At 41.9% G+C, this 27,265-nt stretch overlaps 1 long non-coding RNA gene across 1 annotated transcript; it reads right to left on the reverse strand.

Annotated features, from left to right (window-relative positions):
- Positions 1-5,141: 5,141 nt before the first annotated feature.
- LOC117831565 lies at positions 5,142-8,984 on the reverse strand. Its single transcript, XR_004635030.1, has 3 exons — positions 8,904-8,984; positions 6,036-6,093; positions 5,142-5,710 (listed from the first exon to the last, which is right to left on the reverse strand). It is a non-coding gene; the product is annotated as an uncharacterized LOC117831565 (long non-coding RNA).
- Positions 8,985-27,265: the final 18,281 nt, after the last annotated feature.

Below are 27,265 nucleotides of genomic sequence, written 5' to 3' on the forward strand. Positions count from 1 at the left end.
GCATGGCTGAACCCTAATTCTGATGCAGACCAGGTTTTACTAAATGCAAGGTTGAACGAAATGCAAACTAAGCTGAAGCCTAATGCAGGCTAGACCAATGTAAAACAGGCTGTACCCCAATGCAAAGTATGCCTGACCTGAGTGCAGACATGGCTGAACCCGATTAAGGCTGAACTGATGCAGACCAGGCTCAACTAAATGTAAACTAAGCTGAACCCCAATGCAGGCTAGAATGATGCAAAACAGGCTGAAACCAATGCAAACTAGGCCTGATTTGAGTGCATACCAGGCTGAATCCAAACTCAGGCTGAATTGATGTCGACCAGTCTAAACTAAATCCAAACTATGCTGAACCCCAATGCAGGCTAGAATGGTGCAAAACAGGCTAGAACAAATGCAAACTAGGCCTGACCCGAGTACAGACATGGCTGAACCCAAATTCAGACTAAACCAAATGCAGGCCAGGCTGAACCAAATGCAAACAAAGCTGAACCCTAATGGTGGCTAGGCTAATGCAAACCAAGCTGTACTCCAATGCAAACAAGGCCTGACCTGAGTGCAGACCAGGCTGAACCCAAACTCAGGCTGAACAGATGTAGACTAGGCTAAACTAAAAGCAGACCAGGCTGAACCAAATTCAAAAGATGCTGAACCCTAATGCAGGTTAGACCAATGTAAACCCAGCTGTACGCCAATGCAAACTATGCCTGACCTGAGTGCAGACCAGGCTGATGCTGACTGGGCTGAACCCTAATGCCGGCTGGACCAATGCTGACCAGGCTGAATCCAAATGCAAACTTAGCTGAACCCTGCAGGGTTGAGATGAGGCTAAAAACTCAAATACAGACTAGGCTGAACCTTCATGCAAGCTATGATAATGCATCTAGGCATAAGTTGAAAGCAGATGTTTGAATCTAAGCCATATGTATGCTAAAATGACACATACCAAGCTGAACCCAAATGCACACTAGGCTGAATTCAAGTGGAGACAACAGACAAGGCAAGTAATCCCCATCAGAGGTCTATTTTATTCAGCTGGAAACGATTGTAGTGACAGGTGGTGTGTGGAATAAGGTGAGGGAAAATCTAGGGATACGCTTCAGCAGTGAGAGTCCCATTGAAGTGCACTGGGGGGCATTGAACTGTCTGGAAAGATGGGCATGTGTGTAGAAAAGCCCTTGATACCACAATGATCCAGCTGATACTGACTGTTTGAGCAGGATTCTTGGAGTGTAATGGTGTTGACTTGATGACAGGCAAGTATGCTAACTGGGGATGATTGTGTGTCTCAGCTGACCTCCCTAAGAGGGCATGAGTAAACAAGCAGGGAGTGAACAAAAAACACGTCCAGATCATGACAGTCATACTGAAAAAGGACTTTAGACTTTAATCTCTTAGCCGTTACATGAATATTAAAGCAGAATCCATGAGAAAGTGACACAGACTTTGACAGTGGAGGTGTTCCATTTCTGTTTGCAGTAGAAGTGCTATCACTCAATAGTAAGTCAGCTGATAAGAAGTATGTGTTAAAGGCAATCATGTGGAACGCAGCGGCTGTGATGCTTACTGAACTCATCTGCTATCACCTTATAAAGATTTGGTTTAATCCAACCCTTCAAACAGAATGCAATCATTTTTGCCTCTATGACCACAGCATGACAAAGTACGTCTTGAGGTTGGATACTTCACCTGAAGCCTTGAGGAATTGTTCATCAACCCCCAAAGCTATACTACCACCAGATAACAATAAAAGAGTTCCTAGGTCCAAAGCACGTACACAGCTACATTTTTATAATACACTCCTATTGGAAGTGCTTGACCATGTTCACCACAAGCTTCATCACAGGGTGCTGGTTGGCCATCAGGAGCCACACAATGTGTTGCCCATTGACTGACAGGTAGAGAACAGGATCAAAAACCAATCCTGTGAACTGAGCCACAGCTGTGCCTTTGAAATGCCCACACTTAGTACTCGACAGCTACAGGTTACATAAAGCATGTGGAAAGGGGTTTAAGGTTCCCACTTAATTCCTCCAGTTTCTTTATTCACTGCTTTGTATGTAATTGTATACACCATTTATGCCTTTAGTAATACTGGTGGTGAAAAGAAGTAGAAAGCCTGTAAATTCACCCAGCTTGAGATTGGATTAAATACACATGTAGGTGATACAACCTTAACAGTCTTGGCATTTTCGCTTCCTCTACATGCATATCTAAACACTGAGTGTGCTCTGTGAAGCTGACCATGTCATATGCAGGGAGTCAGGTGGAACTTGAAAAGTCAGGAAAATGCATGCCTCTGTATTCACCAGGGAAGATCACAGTGCATGGTTTTTGATAGGATATGACAGAACCTGGATAGCGCAAAGATGCACTTGTGCAGAACACTGCCTTTAAAACACAGACTTGGGGATTTTTTTTTATAGCTCAGGGTACATTATGTCCTCCCTTTTGCCTTCAGAAACATCTTGCAAGTCTCACAGAAACAGGGTAAAAATCAGGAAATAGACAAGACACTGGACTTTCTACCAACAGCTTAAATGAGAATGCCCTCAAAAATAGACCAGTGTTCAGATTGAGAGACTTGTGATCAACAGTTTGAATCCATTTCACACAAATCTGTTTGAATGCTCACATCAAGATAAAACTCATCAGTTAATAAGATTTTTTCTCTCATAAACTGAAGAATAAAGCAAGAATAAGTCAAGGTCATGGATCATTTTGATGCATACTGGAGCCTCCCTGGGGCGTCACTCATTTTATCCTTATGCAACCAAGTTTTTTTCCTGCACATAAATGCACAGACACAAACACACATCACTATCAGAACAAAGTGCAGCTATAGCTGAGTGGAGTTAATGCTCTATAATTACCTCTGGCAAGTGGCTGTAGTTTTCCATACCGTTTGTGTTGCCTGTTAACATGATATTTAAAAAAAGTTACCTCAGAGATTTCAATAAAACTTTGTGTGATACTAAAAAAAATAATTACATAGAAGGAGATAAAAAGGTAGTTATTTAACTTTGAAAATGATGGCTGCAGAATCACTCAGTTGTCACTCGTTACTTAATTTGTATTATGTAATAAAGGCTGGAGAGTGGAGGTCAGGTGTTATCTAAAGGGATGGAGCTGTACTGGTGTGGGTCTCTGTAGCATAAAACATGCAGTCCTGCACAGATTGATGGAATATCTCATGTTAATGCAAATTTCAGTAATGGTCACTTTCATAATTTGTACGATGGATTGATTCATTAATCCTTGATTCATTTGACTGTTAGTTTGTATTAATGCACAATTCAGGATTTGTTCCCTGGATATTTTAAGAGGTCTGCCTCCCCAGTTTTGTTTCTCACAATTCTTTGCAGATTCTTCTGTCTTTCTCTGTTTTCTCCTCTGCTCCCTTCCCTTATGAAAACAGGGTAGGAGGGGGAGATAGAGCATACAACCTAACCCAGCAACGTGAGCTCTAGCCCAAACAAACTTCTCTCCTGGCTGTGGATATGATGGGCGGTGAGAGATTGCATTGAGGGCTGTGGTTAGGGTGTTAAATTAACTTTTTACCTCATCTGCCATTGGCTAGTGACCTCCAAAAATTTACCGGCCAAATAAAAACATCATGCCTTAGCTTTAGCTGTCTGTTTCTCCTCTTGATCGTCTCCTGCCTCTTTGTTTATCCTTTTTGATTGTGGTGGCTTCACGCCAGGAAGGTGTCGCCACATGTTCCTTGAAATGCTCTTCCCGCTGTGCTTCTTCAAGCAAAGGGAATGAATAGAATTCCAGTAGCTGTTGTCACACCGTTCCCGACGTACCAAATCACAACACAAGTACAGCGTGCCGCAAGGGTCAAAATAGCCTGACAGTCGGCAGAAATGGCCGAAAGTATGAAAACAAAACCTCACATGCAATAAAAAAAAATTCCATCTGCCACTGGCGGGTGTGTGTTTTTGTTTTACACGCCAAACTTATTTTTTTACCCACCATTGGAGCTTGGCTGGTGTTAATTTTACACCCTGGCTGTGTTACCGTGGGTGCTAAAGCTAACAGTTGAGCCTCTCTGAAGTGTCATGGGCCTAATTTGACACATGAGGAAGGATGGTGTCCACTTGAAAGCCTCCTTTGTATGTTGACTCTTGCGCTTTAAACTATATCCAAGAGGTAGGGGGGGTAGCATCAGAGCTGCCAGTACCTGCAGCCCCCATTAATGTAGCTTTGGTCTGTTTAGAATAACATTGCTGTTTGGGTTGCAAATGGGCCATTGGGAGAATATCAGGGGGGCAAAAGCACCTACATGAGGGTGCAATTTGGAGGATAGTGCAATGAGTAAGTACTCTTTTCATAGAGGGCAGAAGTAAACTGTGTAGATTTAAAAATAGGATTGTTTCTGTATGTACCCTGGATATTTGACTCTTTAAAAAACCTAATAAACAGTATTTGTTGTTGTTCATAGCATACACATTTAGCAGCACCTGCCAATAACAATCCAATCCAGGCACTGCAGCTGGGTACTGTCAGGGTCAGGGGGAGTGGGACACAATTGCAGACTAGGAAGGTGTTCTAAAAAAGTTATCCCAAAGGAATGACCACTGATATCAGAAGAGATTGAAAGGGAAAGAGAAAAAGACAAATATAATATGGAGCAAAAAAACAAACAGGCTCCTTCCAAACAAGCTGAGCAGTAAGCAACAACCTAGGAAAAACTTTTTTAGGAAACACAAAGACGACCTAAAGGGTTTTAAAGGTGAACAGAGAGGCTTGGGGGAAACTGGGCCCAACAACAACAAACTACCGTCTTATAGAAACCACCAACAAACACACTGAAACATATACTATTTTGGCTTGTGCTGAGACACACTTTGATGGTATATGCACACACAGGGATGGGGAACCTCTCACTATCTCTGATGGTGAGACAATGAGTCAGTGCAGAACAATGAAACTCAAGGGTATATATGAACTACTCATACCTGTTCTCAATCAGGACCCCACCTACACACACTAACCAAAACACCTGACTCTGCTCTGGGATGATTCACCCACCTAACTCAATGAGAGCCCCTCAAAAGTTCCAGGTGTAGATATAATCTTCAAAATATTTCAAATATTAACGACAGATTTCAAGGATATAAAAGCTTTTTCGGGCTACTAAATAAATGTTTTACTTTATTCCATTTACTATTCCATTGTAGTGCAACCCAAAGCAATACGAATCAAAAAACAACTTTCATATATTCGTACATTAATCCCCTCACCATGGCCTTGGCTCCAGTGGCAGCTCACTAATAAGAGCAGCTTAGGAGTCCTTTCCCAGCCATGCCCTCCAAGCTCCTTCTAGGGCATCCTGAGGCATTCCCATACCAGTAGGAATATATAATCCCTTCTGAGTCTTCTGGGCTTCTTTTCAGTCAGACGTGCCCAGAATACCTCCACGGGGAGGCCTCAGGGAGATGTCCTAATCAGATGCCCAACCCCCCCTACTCCCACTGCAGGTTCTGGTCAACATAAAGAAGCAACTGTTGCAAGAATAGGTTAGGAGCTTAGATAGGGTATCTGGGAATCTGAGCTGCACGGCCTATCCCTGCAGTGAAAACTAATTTCAGCTTCTTGTATCTGCGATTTCATCCTCTTGGTCACGACCTGAAGCTTCTGAAGGTACGAGCTGGAGTGATCAGGTGGTAAACCCCGAGCGTTGCCTTCAGGCTCTTAGCTGGGCCTACAGGTGACAGCAGTGCAGACATTCAACAGTGAGAGGAAGAGCCAGAGAGGGATTCAGGTGGTAGAATGCATACTTATAGAGAGAATTACAGATGAAGAGTAAACATACGCACTGGTGAATAAAAGAGAGACAAAGGAGATGACATTACACTTACGCCTCAATACCTCTGAGCTCAACGTGTGAAATATAACTCATAATCGATTAGGCCCGATGCACATGATGTGCTAAATGTATAAGTCATTGTTTTATCAAGGAATACACTTTTTAATGTCGTGAGCAGAAAAAAGAGCAGTCATGCTAAGCGGGGAGACATTTTACTTACCAAACAGAGATTAAATAGAAGTGTTCGGAGAGGTGCCAAAGCCACACATTGGAAAAACCTGCCGTTACAAAAAAAAGACTCAAGAGGAATTAAAATGAACAAGTTGCTCTGGTAAATGCCAGAAAAAAAAAAAAGAGTATTTTTGCAAAAAGAGTACTTGACACATTTGTAAGTTAAGTGCAGGAGCATCTGAACAAGTTAGAGGATAATGAAAAAGTTCAATATTTTCCTTCAGTTATTTGATAAAGCAAAAATACGGTATGCTGTAGACTGCTTCCATGTAATGTACAACGTTTCAAGCATTGTTTGGATCTTAATAATTATGGCCTACAGGTTAAAAAAAACCCTTCAAATTATGAGAGTATTTTCAAGTTTGAGCAAATCGTCATTCAGACAGTGTAAATATTGTATATCCTTCAATCTAGATCAGTACACCAAACCCTGTGTTACAATCAAGGCCAAATCCAGTCCTGAGTTCTCAGTGTTTAAGTCTGAGTCAACAGAGAAGAATCTGACTGAAGTCTGAGTTGAGTCCCTATAGCCTGAGTTCTCATTAATAATGTGAACACTTACAACAAGGAAGGTGGGTGTTTCACTCCAAACTCTTCACTGTATGAACCAAGGCAGACTGTGTGTTACCTTTCGGATGTGAACAAATCAAATTTCCTTAAAACAGTCTTTAACAATTAAGCATGAGTCGTCCTCTCCATCTTTCAAGTCCTATTGCACTCACTGCTCAAGTTCAAGTCCTGGTCATCAGTGCTTGAGTCTGAGTTGAGCCATGAGTTCTGAAAATCAGGACTCGATTCAGATTCAAGAAGGAGTCCTGGGCTTGAGAATAACGACACTGATCCAACTACATGGCAAAGGCGACAATCATTGACACCCTCAACAAGAAGAAGAAGAAAGGTACTTTATTGACCCCCAGGGGGGAAATTCAATTTTTTCACTCATGCTATTTTGGGCATGCTACACATAGTTTTTTTTTGGTATATACATACAAATGCACACACATGCAGTGAACATGCTTAGGGAGAGATGTCAGAGTGAGGATACTGCCGTCAACCAGTGCACCCCGAGCAGTTGGGGGTTCGGTGCCTTGCTCAAGGGCACCTCGGCAGTGCCCAGGCAGGTGAACCAGCACCTCTCCAGCCACCAGTCCACTTGCCAAACTTCGTCCATACTGAGACTCGAACCGGCGACCCTTCGGTTCCCAAGCCAAGTCCCTATGGACTGAGCTACTGCCGCCTCCAAGAAGGGTGAGCCATAGAAGTTCATCGCTGAAAAGACCGACTGTATCAAAGCATATTAATGTTGACTGGAGGGAAAAAGGTGTACAAGCAACAGGTATGACCACATCTTGGAAGGACCGTCGGGAAAGGTTGACCCAAGAGCTTAGGAGAGCCTCACGAGAGGGGTGGTGTCAAGAGCAACCAAGCACAAATGTCTTCAGGGAAGGGGTTACTACTGTTCCATTCCTGATATCAAGCCACCCCTAAACCATCCCATGCTTCCATCTGCTGACACGCTTTACAGAGATGCTGATTTCCTTTTCCAGCAGGACTTAGCACCTGCCCACACTGCCAACATTTCTACCAAATGGTTTGCTGGCCATGACATTACTGTGGTTGACTGGCCAGCCAACTCGCCTGGCTTGAACCCAATGGAGAGCCTGTGTGATATTTGTCAAGAGGAAGATGATAAACACCTGACCCAAAAATACTGACCAGCTGGAAGCTGCTATCAAAGCAACCTGGGCTTCAGTATCACCTCAGCTGTGCCACAAGCTGAGTGCCACGCAGTAGTGATGCTGTAATTCATTGTAAAGGAGCCCTAACCAAATATAGAGTAAAAATGGACATGTTTATTAAAGAGCTTGAATTTCTGTGTTGTAAATCCGTTTTTAGATTGATCTTAGGATGTCCTTCATGAGCTATAAGCCATGGTTATCTAAAGGGAAAACAAAGAAAGGGTTGATATATTTCACTTTACATGTAATGAATATAAAATATATGAATATATGGCTTGAACTGTTGTAAAGATCTGTTTGATCAGTCAAGAAATAAACAAGATGAACATTTTTACAGTTGTACAAACAGGGAATCAGAAGCGAAGAGGGACACTTCACATCTATGAGGTGTTTTGATTTCAGTGGCAAAAAAAAAGACGAACATTTCAAAAGCTTTTTCACATTTTTCAGTGAGGTAACACGAGCTTGAAACACACGAAAATAACACCTAGTGATAAAACTCTGTAGCAGCAGTGTTACTTTTCCCATGTCGGGTTCCTGGCCGCAGTGCTGCTGTATGTGCTGGTAGTGTGTTTATGAATGTGCGAAAGAGGAGGAGGTTGTGAATAAGTTACACAAAGAAAGCGAAAAAGTAGACAAAAGGGCATTGTAGAAGAGAAACGTGGATCCAGAGAGAGACGGTTGAACATAACTCGGTGCTTTACAAGGCTATGTATCTAATTTTTCCAGATATAAGAGGAAAGCGAGGGCGCTGTTTTGTTCTGAAACCACCTGAGAGCAAGTCAAGAGTTACAAGGCCCTGATGTACAGACTGCAAGTTTTTGTGAGGCTTGTAAAGCTGCCCAGAGTTTTAAGTTTATGAGTTCTCAGCACAGTTTTCTTCTTGTGTAATTGTGTCCAACTAAAGCTGTTTTAGTATCCCACCATCAAGCTGTGTACCAGGGGGAGTCCAAACTTTTCAAGCCAGGGACCAAACTGAGAAAAAAAACAAAACAAGGAGTTCTGGGCCATGAGCCTTTTAATTTAACAGACCAATTTAATGAGCAAGCTTTAAGTACTTTGTGCTGTACGCTCGAGTCTAGAACAAGACGATTTTATCACTGTTAAATTTCACTCACCCGAAAATATCACTCCCGATGGGAACAGTGAAGAATCTGAAGAACCACTGTCAGGGCGGCTCAGGCTTGTCTCGCTCACTGTCATAAGAGAAAATGTTTGCACATATTTGTATATAGAGTCAAATAAATGGAACGTCATGTTGGCGCTTGGGGAGATCTGAACTTTTCCAAACACATGTCATTTATTGTATGTAAATGAACATGAACTGAAGACCTCCTGCTGCCCATCCTTTGCTGTTCTATACTGGAAATATCTGTCCACCTAAATTTGATTTAAAGTTGATGTCTGAAAAATCTTAGTAGACTCAACAATATTTGCCCGACAACACTACGACACTTCATTTCCAACCAGGGGTGTGTCCAGAGGGTCTGCACTGGCCCTCATGGAATCTGATTAGCGGTCACAAATGCAACCCAATTATCTTGAGCTACGATTGGTTTCTTGCCTTGACAGAGGCGGTGCTTACATTAAAATCAAACATTTAGGCTGCACAAGCTATTGTGAAGAAGTACATTTTCTATTGTTAGTGCCTTCAACTTTTACTCTAAACAAACGCGCTTAGAAGATTAATGTTTCACTGCTCTGTTGTGTTTCTTTTTAAAGTTAACAATTCATACACAGGAAAAAAAAAAACACTGTATGGCATTGTTATGAGGGTATTTAACTAAATGCTGTTAGTTTGTGTGTGTGCACACATACCCTGGCCACCCCTGCCCATGTCAGTGCCACCACAGGCTATGAGGTCTGGACACCCTCCTGCCTGTGTCGTATCTTAACAGCCCGTTACGTGCAGATGCAGAATGAACCTTGTGACACTAGCCAGCTTGGATAGTAATTACATTTATTATCATCAAACAGCATCAGCAACAAGCATTGCGACTGCTTGGAGGACGACCGGGCCAGATGAAGTCGCCTTGCCTCTGTCTCCAAAGTCCGTCTTATAAAGGGTGTAGGTGTCGTCACAACACACACACATATATGGACATCTCAATACAAGTACAACAATGTTATTTTGGACTCCAACTCTGAAGACCTTAAAATGACAACAGTCAAGTGACCATTTGTCAAAGATGCCAACTGTCACTGTCAATCACATTATTGTCTAGGTCAAAGGTGATCTTCTTTTAGCCCCCCACCTCCTAGAGACTTCTGGGGTCATTCTACACATTATTGTAGGCTCCTGAAGTTATTTTAAACAACACAGACTAACAACATATACTTAATCTTATGTGGTTAAATATCAGATACTTCACCTGCAACCTCAATTTCAGAGCGCTTCTCACTTGCACTCACTGCTGCTGAGTTAAGAAAGCTGTCCTAGGGCTTCTCTTAAGGCTGATTTATACTTCTGCGTTGAATCAACGGCGTACCCTACGCCGGGGGTCCGCGTAGCTCCCGTACCTACGCCGTGGCCTATGCACGTAGCTGACGTGCACCTCCTCCAAAATGTAACTCCCCGTAGAGCCGACGCGGACCGCAAGCTCTGTGATTGGTCCGCTCGGCGGCTTTGTCTTTCCCGCATTTACAACACTTCCGGGTTCCCGGACATCGGCCGCACATCGGCTGTGTATTTCATCTCCTCCTCTCTATTCTTCATGTAATCATGTCTGTATGATAAACTGCAACATGTATCAGCTGTAGATTAACATAACACGCTCTGAAACTCTGTGGAAAAGTAAACAGAGATCGTAGCGGGACCGGAAGCAGGCAGCCGGCTATCAGAGAGACCGCACTGCCCTCAGGCGTTTCGGCGGAGAATTGCTGCGCGACACAGACACACCGACACACAAGTATGTGGGGCTCATGTCCGCGTCAGCCCCTACTGCGTAGGGGAGACGCAGAAGTATAAATCAGCCTTTAGTGTTGACTGTTCAGTGTGTTTTTAAATGCTCTGAAAAAAAATGTGAAGCTTACAATCAATGGGATTCTACAAAGAAAACTTAAGACACAATTCATGGAAATTGTGTTGTATCATCATCAGCAGCTCAAGACCTGGAAATTGTACCTCGAAAAACCAACTGTGGTTAGTTTCGCCTTCATATGGACCTCCACCATTACTGTTGACAATATTGATATCAGAGGTCCCGCCTCTTCTTGGTGCCGATTGGTGATCAAGAAGTGACACTAATTAGCATGGTGTTGTTCTAACTCTTTAACTGAGAGCATAGCAAATAGAATCATCTGGTGCTAAGGGTGTTTCTGTTCCCTTGCATTGTAATGGTGAATGCCATGATGGGTAAACTCCCTTTACAGACAAGTGGCACCATCTGTTGTAATGAATTTTGACATTTGAAGACAAACCGCCAAAATAAGACAATTCCACTTTTTTCACATGTATATTTCAAGAAAACACAGTCTAACACTTGGGTCCATACATTATTATTCAGTCTGCAGTACTACAAAGCTGAGTTCTCTGCCCACCTGAACACCTTCTCGCTCATTACCATACAGCATTTGCGAGTGAGATTATAGTTGAAACCAAGGCTCTAAATATGTGCATTTGCTTCACACGTCTGTGCAGTAACCACAGCGGATAAATAAAAGTAGTAAGTGATCACACTGGCACACCTCTGCTTCAGAGCACCACTTGTGTGCGTCATCGTTGTACAGCAGGTCTACAGGTGTTGGCACCTGTGATGATTTCTGGAGCTCTGTGACTGCCGATGTTTTCCTGTAACCACCCGACAAATTTCACAACATCCCACCTGCGGTCAGTGCTGCAGTTTGTTAAAACAAATTGTACAATATTTATTCATATTGAGTGCATTACTTTCCACAGCCAATCCATCTTTGCAATTAGTTTCTACATAAATTAAGTCAGATATTAATTATGGTTCCAGTGTAGAGTTGGACCAAAAAGTGTTTTGTTTTTTTCTTGCTGGTGTGTTACATAAAAGCTTCCACTTTAACTGTGATAACCCCCCCACACCTTGACAGATGCTCTCATGCCCATATGACTTATGTCAATATGTACTCTTCCTCATCCTGGCACAAACAGAGATAGGCTTGTTTGGCGTTACCTGGCAAGTTCGACCCCAGTATCCCAAAGCGTAAGCACAATCCCTTTGTGTAATTTCAATAAAAGCCTGTTAGCTGAAACCTCACTCTCCTCTGCCAACATCCCTCCATCAATGGCTCCCTTGGGGTCCGCTTGGTTATTAGCCACTGCTCCATATTTGTGAGGTGTCACAGGTAATAAGCAGCTTCCAGGTTACCTCTACCTGTGAGTGTCAGGCAGAATATTGGATCCACAGCTCCCACAAGGACCCACTGGGACTGTCGTCCTGCCAGCACCATCAATTAGCCTATAGTGCGGCCAACGTCACATGCAATGGGGAGATAGGAGGTTGTTGGTAGGAGCTTAGAGACATGACTAACTAGCCTCTTATATGTACGGATGTGCTGTGCCTCCCTCATTGAAAAGAGGAGGATGCTTAAATAAAACTTTTGTGAAAAGGCACATGAATATATTCTATACATCCATCTATGCTCTATACATTGGTTTACCCAGTGTGGCTTATGTTAGCAGGGCTAACACTACCAGCCAGTCCTGCTTGCAGCTTAACATCTCCATGCCTGTGCTGGTTTTGTATTGCTCCAGTCAAGTGGTTATATGCCAGTTGAACCAGACCCAGCTAACATACAACTTTATCTCCATTATCCTGCACTACAACATGCCATCTGCCATCTGTGATGGTCAGTAGAGTAGTGTGGCATAGGCTGTTAACCGGAGCTACAGCCTGAGCTAGTGCCGAGTGGCTGCATCATAGCTTCAACACTTGACCCCCAATTTAGGCCTACTAATTGTTTAAACATTACCAGCTAATTCAAGTGGTACTACTGGTGCCAAGTGGCAAGGCTGACAACATGAATCATCAAGTAACTTAACCTGAACACCCCTAAAATGTATTGAGTTACAATAGGTAAATACAGACAATGATGATAATAATGTATCTACAAAGTCATTTGACTGACTTGTTATCATGAGATGACTGAGGAGTACTTTAAATGGAAAAAAGACCAGGATTTAGCAACATTTGGACGATAATCTAATGACTGCTAAAGGGTTTCACGATTGGTGATGCAGGCAGAGAGGTAGGACCCAAGTGCCGACGGTTACAGGCAGACTGTAGCACTTCATTGTATATTTGAAAGCTTACATGCATGTGTAGTTGTGCACCAAGTTATCTCCTTATATTTTCATTAAAAAGAGGAAAATGAACAAGATTTTGCAGCATTTGAAACTAAATCTGAAGTCAAATGTTGGTTGTGCAGGCAGAAAGGTAGAACCCAAACAGTTGTGACGGTTTACATTGTTGTGTATTTTAAGCTTGTAGGCAGGTAGTATTGGGCAGCAAAATGGGACAAAGAAGGAGCTAATGGGTCAGAATGAAGAGCCCTGACTTGATTGCTGAAGTGCAAAGGAAAATGCAGAGCAAAACAGAACCAGAGCATGGATGAAGTGGCTGGTGGGAGCAGTTAAGACTCCTTAAGGCCAGTTTAAATAGATGTGTAGATGAGGACAGGTAGGTAGGTCCTATGGCATCTAAAAACACTGAAGTGGGAACATGACTGGGGAAGAGGGAAAGGAAGTTAAACATTTTGTGGTGTTTCGGGTGTGAACTCTCATTTGTCACTTTTAATGATTATTCGATGTTAAAGAAAACACCTTAAAAAATGTAAACAATTTTATCAGAAGTTATAAATAACATCAAGATGAATTATTTTTTTAATACTAACATGATTAGCTGTGTATTTGGCAATAAATATCCAGATTATACCTTCATGTCCTTTGAAAAATGGTACTTTATACTGATCTTGGTACCTGAATCAAAAGTTTTAAAGCAGACCATCATTGTTCCCCTCTTGGTTGTCCAGTTTGAGCTAGAACTTGAGTTAAACTCTGCCCAAGTTTCTCCAGTTTGCAAAATTTCTGACATCTCTCTCCCAAAATGTCTCCTCTCTCCTGTGTCACTCTCTTTGTCAGGGCGCTCATTTGAAATGAATGACTACTGCACACTTTGTCTCTCCATGTCACTGCTGGCGCCAGTGTTCGGTTATAGGAGGTGTCACTGCTGCTGCCAAAAGCTGGACCCACATAGAAGTTCCCAATTCTGGTTTAATGTGAGTGTCAGAGACAGGCTGACTCAGACTGTGCTGTTCGGGTGTTCCAGTGGGATGTTCATTGACTGGGTCAGGGCGGCTGGCTCTTTCTGCTAGTAAAGCTGAATGGACTCAGGTTGAAAGGATTCCATGCAGTAGAAGCTCTCTCACAGAGATGCATGCTGTTTCTTTTGCAGATGGAGAGTGAAGAGCTGTTTGAATTTTTTTCTTAATGGTGGTTAGGGACTTACTGTTCAATTTGTAGTACTTACAGGGCAAAAAAGCCTTTTCATGGGGAGTTATAAAAATGAAACGTGAGGCTTGACACTGCAATTTGTGAAATTCTGTACCTGTGGTGGGTGAGGTGTCGTGCCCTGCCCTGGCTCAGACAGTTTCTTTTCTTAAAGCGTCTGATCTTTTTAATATTCATCAGCAGCATGCTTTATAAAAACTTACAAACAACACAACTCACATTTTGAAAACTTAACTTGCTTTCATGTTAGCACACCAGCTGATCTGTGTGTGGGCGAGTCCTGTTAATGACTTGCTATTTTACAAGGATCAAAAACTGAGATAGTGCAGAAGGACATCCATCGGCAGCAATCAGCAGATCATTACTTTTAAAACAGTGACATAAGATTGATAATGATCTCTCTGATCACCTGCAGAGCATGTGTCAGGTGCTGCAGGCTATCAGACCCAGACAAGAAGCAAAAAGCCACAAGGGGTTGTCAAGCTCATTGATTGTGGATGGCAAACTTTATGGATAAAAAAAAAAGTAAAGTAAGAATTGTTTACATTGTACTTGGGCCGCCCTGCTCAGGTATCGTCCATGTGTGGAAAACACTGCCTCACATCTTTACAATAAAATCCTCAGCAAGGCGTCATCATTTTTGAGAGATGAAATACAGCCATTAGAGAAGAAATGTACAAGTCAGGTTTACAAAACTGAACACTGGATGTTTAGTGCATCTACATTTGTTCCTCGAAAGTAGTCGTTGCAGTGTAACATGAAACGGAAAGAAACAAAACCAACTGTAGAGTTGTTAGTAATGATGATAATCCCAATTTGCTGCATTGTCGATGGGGATGTCCCAAAGCAACTTATTGCCTAGTCTTTTAAGTGGGAATTTAAATTTAGTGTTAAGAAAAGAAAACACTCAAAAAACATCCAAAGTAGAGTACAAGCCCACCCGGTAGCTTAAGGACAGCCCCACCCATAAGCTGGAAAGCGTGCGTCACTGCTCAGCTTTTTCCTCTGCTCTGCACTTTGTTGATTCAGTCTGTCTCCAAAAGTATCTTGTAAGTGCTCTTTTTGTTGTGAGGGAAAATTACAGCTTTTAATCTCTTGAAAGACGTAAGCACCAAAAAACTGTGCAACGTTTTTATGCAAGGACAACAACAGCTCTACAATGTAGATGTTTGTGCTCTCCACTTCATGAACAAATGCCAGAATGAGCTGGGTTTCCATCTCAAAGGCTGATTTATACTTCTGCGTTGAATTGACGGCGTAGCCTACGCCGGGGGTCCGCGTAGCTCCCGTATCTACACAGGGGCCTACGCACATAGCTGACGTTCACCTCCTTCCCTGTAATCATGTCTGTATGATAAACAGCAACATGTATCAGCTGTAGATTAACATAATAAACTCTGAATCGCTGTGGAAAAGTAAACAGAGATGGTAGTGGGGCCAGAAGCAGGCGACCGGCTATCAGAGAGACCATACTCCCCTTAAGCGTTTCGTTGGAGAATTGCTGCGTGACACGGACACATCGACATCGACGCACAAGTATGTGGGGCTTATGTCCACGTCAGCCCCGGCTGCGTAGGGGCGACGCAGATGTATAAATCAGCCTTAAAGGTGACATATCACACTTTTTTCATCAATATATATATTGGTCTAAGAGGTCCCCAAAACATGTCTTTAAAGTTTATGCTCAAAAAAACACTCAATCAGATTTTGGCCTGCCTGAAATGCCCTCTTCTTCAGCCCTCCTCAGAACAGTCTGTTTTCTGTTTCTCTGACCATGCCCCCTCAGGAAGTGGATGTGCCCTCTGCTCTCCAGCACATTGATCTAATGTTTACATGTTGGCTGAATATACACGGCTGCTAACAGACCCGCGTTACTTCAACCCTCTGAATCTGAACCAGAATCTGATCCTGACGGAGAGGCGCCTGCAGCAGGACCTTTCTGAACGATTGGTCACAGATTTTGTGTTTCTTGTTTTATTTATCAATATGTCGACGTGTGTCTTGGTACACAGCTACGAACATGTAGCTATGTGGCTATGCTGACTAGCGCTAGCACTTATCCATGATAAGTAAAAATCATCCACTAGATCTTCAAATCTGCAGACGTGGGGAGTAAACCCAACCTCTGCCAGAAAGGCAGCAGGACCTTTCTGAAGGATTGGTCACAGATTCTGTGTTTCTTGTTGTTTTATTTGTTAGTATGTAGACGTGTGTCTTGGTACACAGCTACGGCGACGGCGACAGCGGCAGAGACAGACGACATGTAGCTGTGTGGCTATGCTAACCAGCGCTAGCACTTTTCCATGGAACATAAAAATCATCCACTAGATCTTCAAATCTGCAGACGTGGGGAGTAAAACCGACCTTTGTGTTTATTAAGACAGCCTACAATTAGCAACTAGCAGGAGGGGTTGAGTTATATTTTATACAGTCTATGGGCTGAACAAGCTCCAAGCTCTGACCGCATATTGTTGTGACGTAACAAAAACACTGAAGTCTGAAACGGCTCGTTTCACACACATTTACAGAAAGGTGGAGAAATCAGAACTGGGGCAGAATGGATTTTTTTCATTCTCGGGGGGTTTGTAGACATGCCAGGGACACATATTTCAGGTATTTTAGGTACCATTAAAAAGTCGATTTTGCATTATATGTCACCTTGAAGTCCAACTATAAAGAGACTACATGAAGGCTCGGAACCACAAGATGTATGTGGGACCTATAATAATGTCATGCATTGATATGGACACTGACAACCCCCCACTCTAATGTTTATTTTTGTTATTTTATACATAATCTTTCTAATTCATAATTGTGCAATAGTCAGGTACACAGGCATTTGTGTTATCCTTATGTGTTATGTGTAATTAGGAGGAGCAAGGCAAAGGCAGGTAGTTTGGGGCAGCTTTGGAGCAGCTTTGGGGTCTTTTGGGGATGCGCAGGTACACATGCCCAGTTTAGGGAGCGGACCGAAATGTTTATGCACGCTGCGCTGTTGTACTTGTACTGTTGTATAAATCCTGGAAGTTGAGTAAACTATAAAACACACCCCATGCACGCCTGGAAAACCACTTTGTGTGTCCAAGTGTCTAACATGCAAGTAACTTTACAACAGCAAGGGAATGTAACAATAGCTAGCTGCTAATAGTTTTAATAGGGCGCTAACAGCTAGCCGCAGATGTTTTCTGTCAAAGCATAATTCTTGGGTCATTTCATGTCTACAAAGCTATGTGAAAAATAACACCCACATACTGTGTCTAACTTTATATCACTGGAAAAGCAGCCAAAATGAAGCATTCAAGGTAGAGGCTGCAAAGTGCTGAGATTAGAGTTTTCATGGGCGCCAGTATAAGATAAAAAATAAGGAGTTATTTGAGCTGCAAATTATGCAAAGCTACTCTATTGTTGTCTCATATTGACATGATGAAAGATGGAAATGAATATAATACACCTCGTTTAACATTAATTTCAATGTGTTCACATCTTTTAAAGTTGAGAGTGGGATTGGGCTGTGATTGCAGCTAATGTTAAAAGGAAATGTGTTAAATAAGAAGTGGAAAAAGAACAAAATTAATTGCGACAATGCTGTTTACTGCTCAAAAAACCCTCAACCTTGAGACGAAAACTTTACCTTTGCCTCTAATAAAAAGACTTGTTACATGAGGCCAATTTTAAACAGCCACTCAATCCCCACCTACTCCTCCTCCCTCTACTGATATGTCAAGAGCTGGCAACAGTCACAGTAAGGTACAAAACAAGGTGTGTGATTTCTCCCTGACATTTCCAGTTTGGTATGACACTTCAGCAGAACCAAAGAATAAAGAATACAAGAACAATTTTCCTCCGCAATGCAAGATTCATAGTCACCAAAGCCATACCAAAACACAACGGGAAAGAGGAAAGGGACCACTATTTATACAGCTGAATGCCTGAATGCTTATCGCAGCCAACAACAGGAACATTGAGGCTGTGTCAAGACTCCATGGAGGGATTGCTGCTCTCAGACTAATCAAAGAAACGAGTCCCAGACATTCTTCTCTCATGCCCAGCACTGAAACTCATCATCCAATAAAAACTGACTGATACATGAGGAAATATGTCTACTGCAGAATTCATTGAGAGCGTTAGTTTACGCCGTGTTCATGCTGTGTTAGAGTCTGGGAAAATATGTTGATGGCAAATTTGGTTGAACATCCAGAGCTATGAATCTAGTTTACAAGATGTAATAACTTCAAATGTCTCACTACACATGCTCTAAGATGTCAATCTTGTTCAGGCATACAGCATAAAATACTAAAAAATGATCAGCGGAATAGAGTTCTTTTTAATGTTTTGTTCATTTTTCTTTAAATGAGGCCTTTTTGGTTTAAATTAGAAGGATTTTAGCTGGCAGGCAAAACATTTCGTACAACAGACAGCATCTCTGCGCCATAATTGTTAAGCCCTTTGAGGGGATCACAAATCTCTTTCTACATGCTCGCGACAGATCCTCTCATCTCCTAACGCCAACAGCTGTCCAAGCAAAGCGGGTGACATGGAACCAAGGTGACACTTGAAAAATCAGAGACAACTCTTGGAAGCTTGCACTTCAAATAATTAAAATTCCACACAGAGACGCATCACTAGAAGAGTTAAGGAAAGATTTCAATCAGGGCACACGCTGTAGCTTTGTAAGGAAGTTGCCTTGGCAGCTGTATTGGTTTCGACACACGTGTGATTGTGAAAGAGGACGTCAAGTTACTGGAGAGTCACAATACTGGCATTTAGGAAACTGCTGGTGAATGAAGTGGTTTCTTTGTTCTCAAAAATAGAGGCCTAATAGTTCAGTTAAACACTGACACAACAATATGTCTGTTTATTTGTAATGAGACTTTAACACCTCTGGGAACAGCTGACAAGGCCATTTCTATTAAACATAAGCTCTCTTAGAAACTGGTTGAACCTATTCTCACAAGTAGAAGGTGTTAAGTTAGACTATAAATACCAATGCAGTTGTGGGTGGAAGATGTGGAATTCAGGATGTCATCAGCATACAAGCTGTCATGATAAAGTTGCAGAGAAAACATTTGCTACATAACACCGGTGTACAGCTTTGTTTTCAGTATGTTTCATAGCAAAAAATAAAGTGGTACTCAGAGAATGTGATAGGAATTAAATAGTCATAATATTACTCTAAAAGTGTCACACTAAGGAGATGCAACTAACCAAAATGTTCAATATCGTCTAATCTGCTGGTTGTTTTGTGGATTCTCAATTAGTCAGTGTTCTAGTAATATGTACTTGAGTACAAACCCTAAATACAACCTCTATTCTAAAGTCGGATCCGAGTACAAATAGTGCAAAGACAACATATCAAATGTACTGTGCTCCAAAGTCACTGGAGTCCAGTTTAAGGACCTCTGCTCCCTCTGGACAGTGCGTGGGGTCCAGAAAGCAAACAGAATTTTGACCCAACCGGGGCACATTCTTGGCAGTGAATTCTCAATCATGCCCTCAGGTCTGCAGGATTATGTTCAGGTGAAAAAAACAAACCGCTATGCTAATTATTTTATTCCTTCTGCCATAAGGCTGCTAAATGCACCAAAGGCAGAATAAATCGGGAACTACTTAGCATCCCGCTTTGCTGTACAGTCACTGGTTGTGGTAGTTGCTGATGTCACGACGTGTTATTTATTTCCTTATTTCCTTTACTGTATATCCTGTACTATGGACAGATTGACTGTAAAACTGAATTGCCCTTCGGGGACTAACAAAGTATTCTGAATCTGAATCTGAATGTTGAAACTGAAAACACTTGTTTTCAATTCTTAAATAATCCCGACTGCAAGCAGGCCAGTTTAGCACCTGGACTCTTCTACTACAGAGCCATGCTGTTGCAATGCGTACAGAATGTAGTTTGGCATTGTCTTATGAAATATGCTAGGTCTTCACTGAAAAAAGCATGGTCTGGATTGCAGCAAATGTTGCTCCATAACCTGTCTATATTGCTTAGCAATAATGGTGTGAGTAGTATAGGATAGGCTGCCCATGACATAGCACTTATGCATCTCTTTACCTTCACCAATGTTTGATTTTGAACTGTGCATTCTGTGATAATTAGCCAAGTGTCCCTCTCCTCTCCTTGGAGCAGAGGCTGTGGCGTCCTTGATTTCCAAAAAGAATGTCAAATTTTGATTCATAGTTTTCCATTTCGCCTCAGTCCATCTTAAATGGGCTCTGACCCAGAGAAGTCTCTGGTGTTTCTGGATGATGTTTATATATGGCTTCCTCTTTCCATGGTGCACTTTTACATGCCCCTAGCTGGTAGCAAATCATCAGTGGCGGCATATGCTGCAGACACACGGTGTGCCACGTGCAGCGGCACACGCCACGGCATACCATAGACATACCACTGGCCACCAAAGAAAATACTGCCAGTTGGTCTGTGGTTTGCTGTTCGCGGTATGTACAACAAGCCCAGATGGTGATGAAGTGTCAGAACCAAAAGCATTTAATGTGTGAAACTACTCAACCATTCCTGCAACAATCAACTCCTCAGCTCTCCATCTGTGTACTCAGAATATGGCTAAACTGCATTTTACACACAATAAGGGAAACAAAGAAAGCCAGCACTAATCTCTATTAAAATATTGACTCAAAGATACAGAAAGGAATACTAAATTGTAATTAACCATGTTTGACATGCACACAAAACCACACTCAAACACATGCAGAGGTTTCTCCAAAATCAGTAATGCTCCATAAGCCTTGTCAAAAAATCAGCAGGCCTCCTTGCAAGGTCTTCAAATAGTGCTGAGACAGCCTTTAAGTGGTCATTACTCATGGTGCTGGCAATTAAGTTACTGATCGCACACAGTGAAAACACAGAGAGCTGGCAAAATTATCCCTGGACTACATTGTGTTAAGAAATTCTGCCATGAAGTCATAATTGCACCATACTGGGTGAAAAAGAAAAAGAGCATTACTTCAGCAGATAGTCCAACAGCGATAATTCAAAAACCTCAAAATAATTATTCTTTTAAAACACAAAAAGTGATCGAGCTGTCCAAAGCTCTGCATAGAGCTGCTGCAGAGTGTGTGGACAAGTACACACTTACTCATGTCAAATATATTTTTCCAAAATACCAACATGTTCATACGTCTGCCACTCTCCATTTGTTTGGCCCTTCACACATACGGTCAGTTGCAGTCAAAGCTTCTGGAGCTGTAAACAAGGCTTTTCAATATTTCTGACAAGCGTGGCGCACCAGACATCACAAACCGCAGTGATCGGAACCAAAACCTGAGATTGGTTCAGGTCTTCGCCAGTTTGCCTTTAGAAACAAATCAGATTTTAGCGTGAAGGATATTGCCAGCCTTTCTATTATGTTTGAAGTATAACTGGTCTATTCATGACATGACACAAGGCACTGATTTAGCTGTTCCCCATCATAGTTTGATGTTTTATCACAACATATTTGCATTTTTTTTTTACCTTCCTGTCCTTTTTATTTTCACGCTTTTAATTTGACGGACAGTGAGAAGTTCTCTGCAAGGACCTGACTATCACCTGCATGTCATTCATAGAAACAAAATCCACAGGAGCTTAAATCTCTCTTGATGAGATTAAAATTGGTTGTGAAAGTGTATGAAATATAAATCAAAGAGAACCCCCAGCAGAAGACTGGCTGTTCATTTTGGTTATTCCCTATGCCATCACTTGGTCCTAATTCCGACCCTTTACAACATAGCTATCTTAAAGTAAGACAAGGGGAGACACAGGAAGGAAAACTTTCATAACTTTGCAACATTCAGCACTGGTGAAACAAGCTCTGAAATTGAGGTCATGTGCAAGCATGAAAAATGCATTTAGTGGACACAGGCCCTTACTTGATTCCCTAACACAGGGGATCCCAAACTTTTCAGACCCCAAAAATAAAAAGGTGCCAAAGACTCGTGACCCCCACTGTCCCTTGAAGCGATTAAACGTTGCTTCATACTTGTTTTATCTAGTCTGCAGAAAATTAGCCCACCTGCACATGAGGCTGTTTCCTGTGCTGTTATGAATTAACCTGCTTTGGTTTATCAACTGTTAACTAACCCTAACCTTATAGAGGTCATCTGGCAGCAAAGAAAGGCAGAAAATGAATGCATTTTCTTAATTTGCAAGATTTTATTTAATATCTAATTACCATTTTTGGCATTTATTTTAAAAAAAATTTACAATAATGGGTAAAATATGCAATTTCATTACTTAAAAATATATATTCTGGAAGACTTCTCGCAACCCCCAATTGCTGTCTGTGATCTGCTTGAGGTTGGCTCCGGAAGTACTGGAAACCACATACACACCAATTCAAAAAAGCTGATCTTTACATCAGAAACAAACATGTTTACAGCCTGGTTCAAAAGACGAGTGCAGTCTGGATGGTTCATTTCTTGATCGGCACACTCTGTAGGGGGGGTTGAAGTTTTTTCTAACGCTGTAATTTCGAAGATATTTAGATAATGAGTCTTCCAATGAGAGGTACAGCTGACTTGATTGACAGGTAGGAACACTGTAGCTGTTGGCTAGGAGGCTCAAAGCCCGCTTCTTTACGTCACAATCGCCCGCCGATGATTGGCCTCAAAACAGCTCTTCAGAAACAGATGGGTGACATCACGGATACTACGTCCATTATTTATACAGTCTATGGTCCTGACCCACACTTTGGGAACCCCTGCCCTAACAGATGCATCACAAGCTAGATCAAGATACTTAGCACACTTGGGGTACTGCTTTTGCAAATAGGGGCCGCAAAAATAATCACAATACAAACATGTCTTCCTTCAAGAACCTTTGTTTGACGTTTGTTTATTAAGTGCACATATCAATCCCTGTAACATTTCTAGACTGCAGAAATGTCAGTTTCGTGTTGACCATGACAGGCAACACAAAGCAACATGCATTCAATTCAGAATCATGCTGGCAAAAAAAAAAAAAAAAAGATAAAACCTTCTGCAGCAACACATGTTAACACATTACCATATGACATTCCTATCCCTGCAGTAAGCTGCCCCCTGCTTTCCCAGCAAGTATGCTGAAGATAAAACCAGGATGTAATGCAAATCCCCCCCATGGGTGCTAACAGAGCGAAGGCAGGGCAACAACAGCACTGTGTTATCAGTGTCAAAGCCACTGGATAGACAGTATCAGATAAACGTTTGGGGTAAAGCTTTACCTTGCAGCAAAATAGGCTTGCAGCACTTGATACAGCAACAATCAGTGTACAGCAAGGAATTTGAATAGACTGCTTTCTTCACAAAAAGGGACAGGGATTGGTGTCTGTCATGATCAGCCGATAGATTAGCTAAGCATGCCATTTGTGCTCTGCCTGAACTAATACAATGCTCCCTTTCAGTCAGGTGTTCATGTGTTTAGTTGGTTTTTTTTTCATGGCTCTGCAGTAATCTGTATGCTCACCCTGCTGGCACGCTGAAAAGAGATGCAGGGGTAGAATGCTAATAACCCCAAACACAGGACTCAGTGGCAGAGCAGGAGCAGATATTCTTACAGAAAGCCTCATATCTAATAACAAAATAAACGACCTATGTAGATGTTAGCCTACCCTCTGTTTTCAACCATTATTTTTGTCCTTTCGTTGGCTTTAGTTTTCACTGCCCCCGTATATCGATTCAGACCACAGAATGCAATGACGCTGCCACAATGTCACACTCTGGTGCCCTGCGTCGTTCCATTCATGTAAGAAAACTTGATTGTTTCTGTGAGCTGTTTTGCACTTTCACTCAACCTATTATTTTGCAAATTGAATGCACAATTAAGTGAATATGCTGACATTTTGGGGATATAATAAGGCTTCTTGCTGAGACTTAAATACTACAACACTCTTGTGCATCAAGTTAGAGCAGGAGGTGGATTATCTTAGCATCTCTCGGAGTTAACAAGGAGTTCAAGGAGCTTATGGATTGGTTAAGAAGAGAAGATGTTATGATCTATTCTATGATGTTGCATTCAGGTTTCTTGAAGTTGTCCTTTGGTTTGTTCCAATTCCTCTCTGAGACTCTAGAAAGCTTCTCAGTTTTCTGGATAGAATCAAGGTTTGTGTGCGTTTGTATTTTGGTCTTCCTGTTGGCGCCAAAAATGCATGGATGGTGCAGGTCGTCAACTTTTTGGTCCAAAAAGCTCTCATTACCACATGGGAGGAGCTTCCTTTTTGGGTAGCTAGTGCCAGAACTACTGTAAAATCCAGATTACAAATTGTGTCAGTATATAAGACAGTCTTTTTGGAGGGGGGCTTCCCATTACCAGAGGGAAAAAAGTCTAACTGTATTCCTGCTTAAAGACTTTCTTTGCATTCAGCAGTGTGCAGTTTCCATGCAGCTGGGTTTCTCCATCTTATACCATCAATTTTTCACCATCCTGCTAGCTACTGGTACAAAGTTAAGCTCAGCCTTGGAAGCGCTGATAGTTTTGAAGTACAGGCAGATTATCTGTCCACAACTAATTAGCAGAAACTCACAACCCCCTTTGCTGGTCTCGTGTTGCCTTAAATTTAGAAGTTTTGTCAATCAAACCAGCCCTCTATACAAGTCGTTTACTTGCTAGTAAACCAGTTTTCTTTAAATGTATAATTATAACCTAATTAAGGCAGAAACACCAAGAAGTGGTCATGTTAGTCTGGTCTACCTCACGTTGTATCCAGCATACTTTACATAGCAAACCAGCTGCTAACGTCTTTTAGTGCCATCTTCTGGGTGAAACATTGTAACCCTGAAATACCGCTCAGCATTTGTACTTGTAAGTTGGTCGTACCAGTAGAGCCCATGTTGTAGGGGGCAGAAAAAGCTATAAAAAGAACATTTTTTTAACCTGGTAAAATAAAAAAAAAAAAAAAAAATAAAAAAAAAAAGGTACAATTCACTAGCAAGGACCACACCACATAAGGAGATAAGTTTGAACATATAATGATTTATTGTGCGTCGTGTAGCCCAGCAGGAGGAGACTCAGGATGGGGGTCACGTCTCAGTGTTATCCTGCCGGAGCTGATCTTGACCCCAGGATGTACCTGGAATTAGACAAAGGGCACAGAAGAAGCGAACACAAGTAGTAAGGGATTGGGGTAATTGAAGCAGAGTAAGGTGAGGGAGGGTGGGTTGAAGAGTAACAGACAGACAGTTTGAGTAGGCTGGCTACGTTTAAGTAGGCTTGTCAGGTGATTGAGGGTCTGGTTTAGGCGTGGTCCTGCTCCTGAATTTAAGTTAACACCTTAACTTCATTTCTTTGAGTGTGTTTTGTTGTTTACATTTGCAGCTCAATAGAAGCCAGTTCGTTCAGTCCACACACTACAAGTGTGCAGTAAGCCAAATCAAGCTGTGTTAGTAACTGTATTCAAGTTCATAACAAAAGTTAAAAAAGAGGTGTCCAATTTTTTATTGAAATATTGCCCTCCTTTGTCCCGTTTAGCAATTTTTGTGGTGACAGTAATGAGCTACTGTAGAGTTTTCAAAGATGATGGCTGCAGATTCTATTCAATGTCAAGTGTGTCAATTTGGAAGGAACCAAATCTGAAGTAGCAGTCATAAAAAAAAAACCAAAAAACTGTAACAGTCTAAAACTCTTCAATTCTTGCTCTGTGAAGACAAAAAAGGGAGCCAGTTTCTCAAACTCCTAGAACCAAGAAAAAGTCCTTCTATCGGAAAACACCCAATTATAGGTTTCCCCTAAACCTTCCCACCTCATTGAGCTGAATGGATGAAATTCTGGGTCCCATAAGTGATCATTTGGGGGTTTAGAAACAATCAGAAAACTGATTGAATCCTTAGCCTCTCATTTTAAAGAAAAAGGAGAAGATTCTGCATCTTAAACTGCTGCAACAGTCCTCTCAGTGCCGTTCCTCAGGGCTTTGGCGCTCTGTGCTGGAACATTTTCCCTCCGCATGCATTGAGTGACATCCTGGAATCTTCTTGTCATTGTGTCAAACTATTACCTTTGGGCATATAGTGAAAAATATGGGCTCAGTTATTCTGTGAAACTGATTCCCACAGCGAAAGGACTGAAACTTTGACAGAACACAGTGGTTACATCCAGGTAGAGACATTTAGTGGAAAAGATAGAAGGTGTTGGGCAGAAAGCAGCGGTTGCCTACAGGGGGAAATCATTGAATAATACAGGATAATAAAATGCACAAAGTATCGCACTCATGTTGTATCATCCTCTCCTTGATGATCTCACTACCAGCAGTTGGAAAGGCTTTTCAAACCAACCTGACACGGCTCCACAAAAGAGGCAAACATCATGTCTGCTGCCAATTCTACACTTTGAAGGGGAGCTGAGGAGATGGCACAGCCAGAGCGCACATTATACGTGTCAAAACCAGACTTGAATACCTCGGCTGTGCAGAGATAGGGAACTCAGTCACTGGAATCATTCGCTGTGTTTGAACTATGACTTGCGGAGCTGGATCACACAGCTGGCATCCTTCCTGGGTGTTACTCCTTCTGCATGCACTCTTCTTATCATGACTCACACTACTTCAAGGCAATTAGTGGATGCAGAATATTAGCCTGGCGTTTGGCCACATGGAGAGACATTAAATTAAATCACTGACAAGCTGCATTGTGCTGCAGGATTTAAAAACACCAGAAGATCTAAAGAAGGACGCCATCCTTCAGAGGATTTGAGTGAACCTGCTTTTCTACGGCGTGATCTTTCATAGTCACTTTAAACTTAAATATCAGCATTTCCATCATGTGCAAATCTTTATATGAAACAAGATGAAAATGATCATCCATTCAAGCTGCTGAAGCTATTTGAGCAACGTTTCAAAAGGAGCAGGCTAAAGGACACATCGTCTACAGTAAGCACACAACTGTAGCATAAAAAGTAATAGAAATAGTAAACAGAAAGCAACAAGGCCGTAAAACCATTCAAGCAGGACTGGAAGGCCAAATAGCTGTGGAATTATAGTAATTCATACAAACCATTACCGGAGCCAGCTTTTTCAGCCCCTCCATATGGGTAAGAAA

Source organism: Notolabrus celidotus, chromosome 19 (genome assembly GCF_009762535.1).
Source record: "Notolabrus celidotus isolate fNotCel1 chromosome 19, fNotCel1.pri, whole genome shotgun sequence".
Classification (NCBI taxonomy): domain Eukaryota; kingdom Metazoa; phylum Chordata; class Actinopteri; order Labriformes; family Labridae; genus Notolabrus; species Notolabrus celidotus.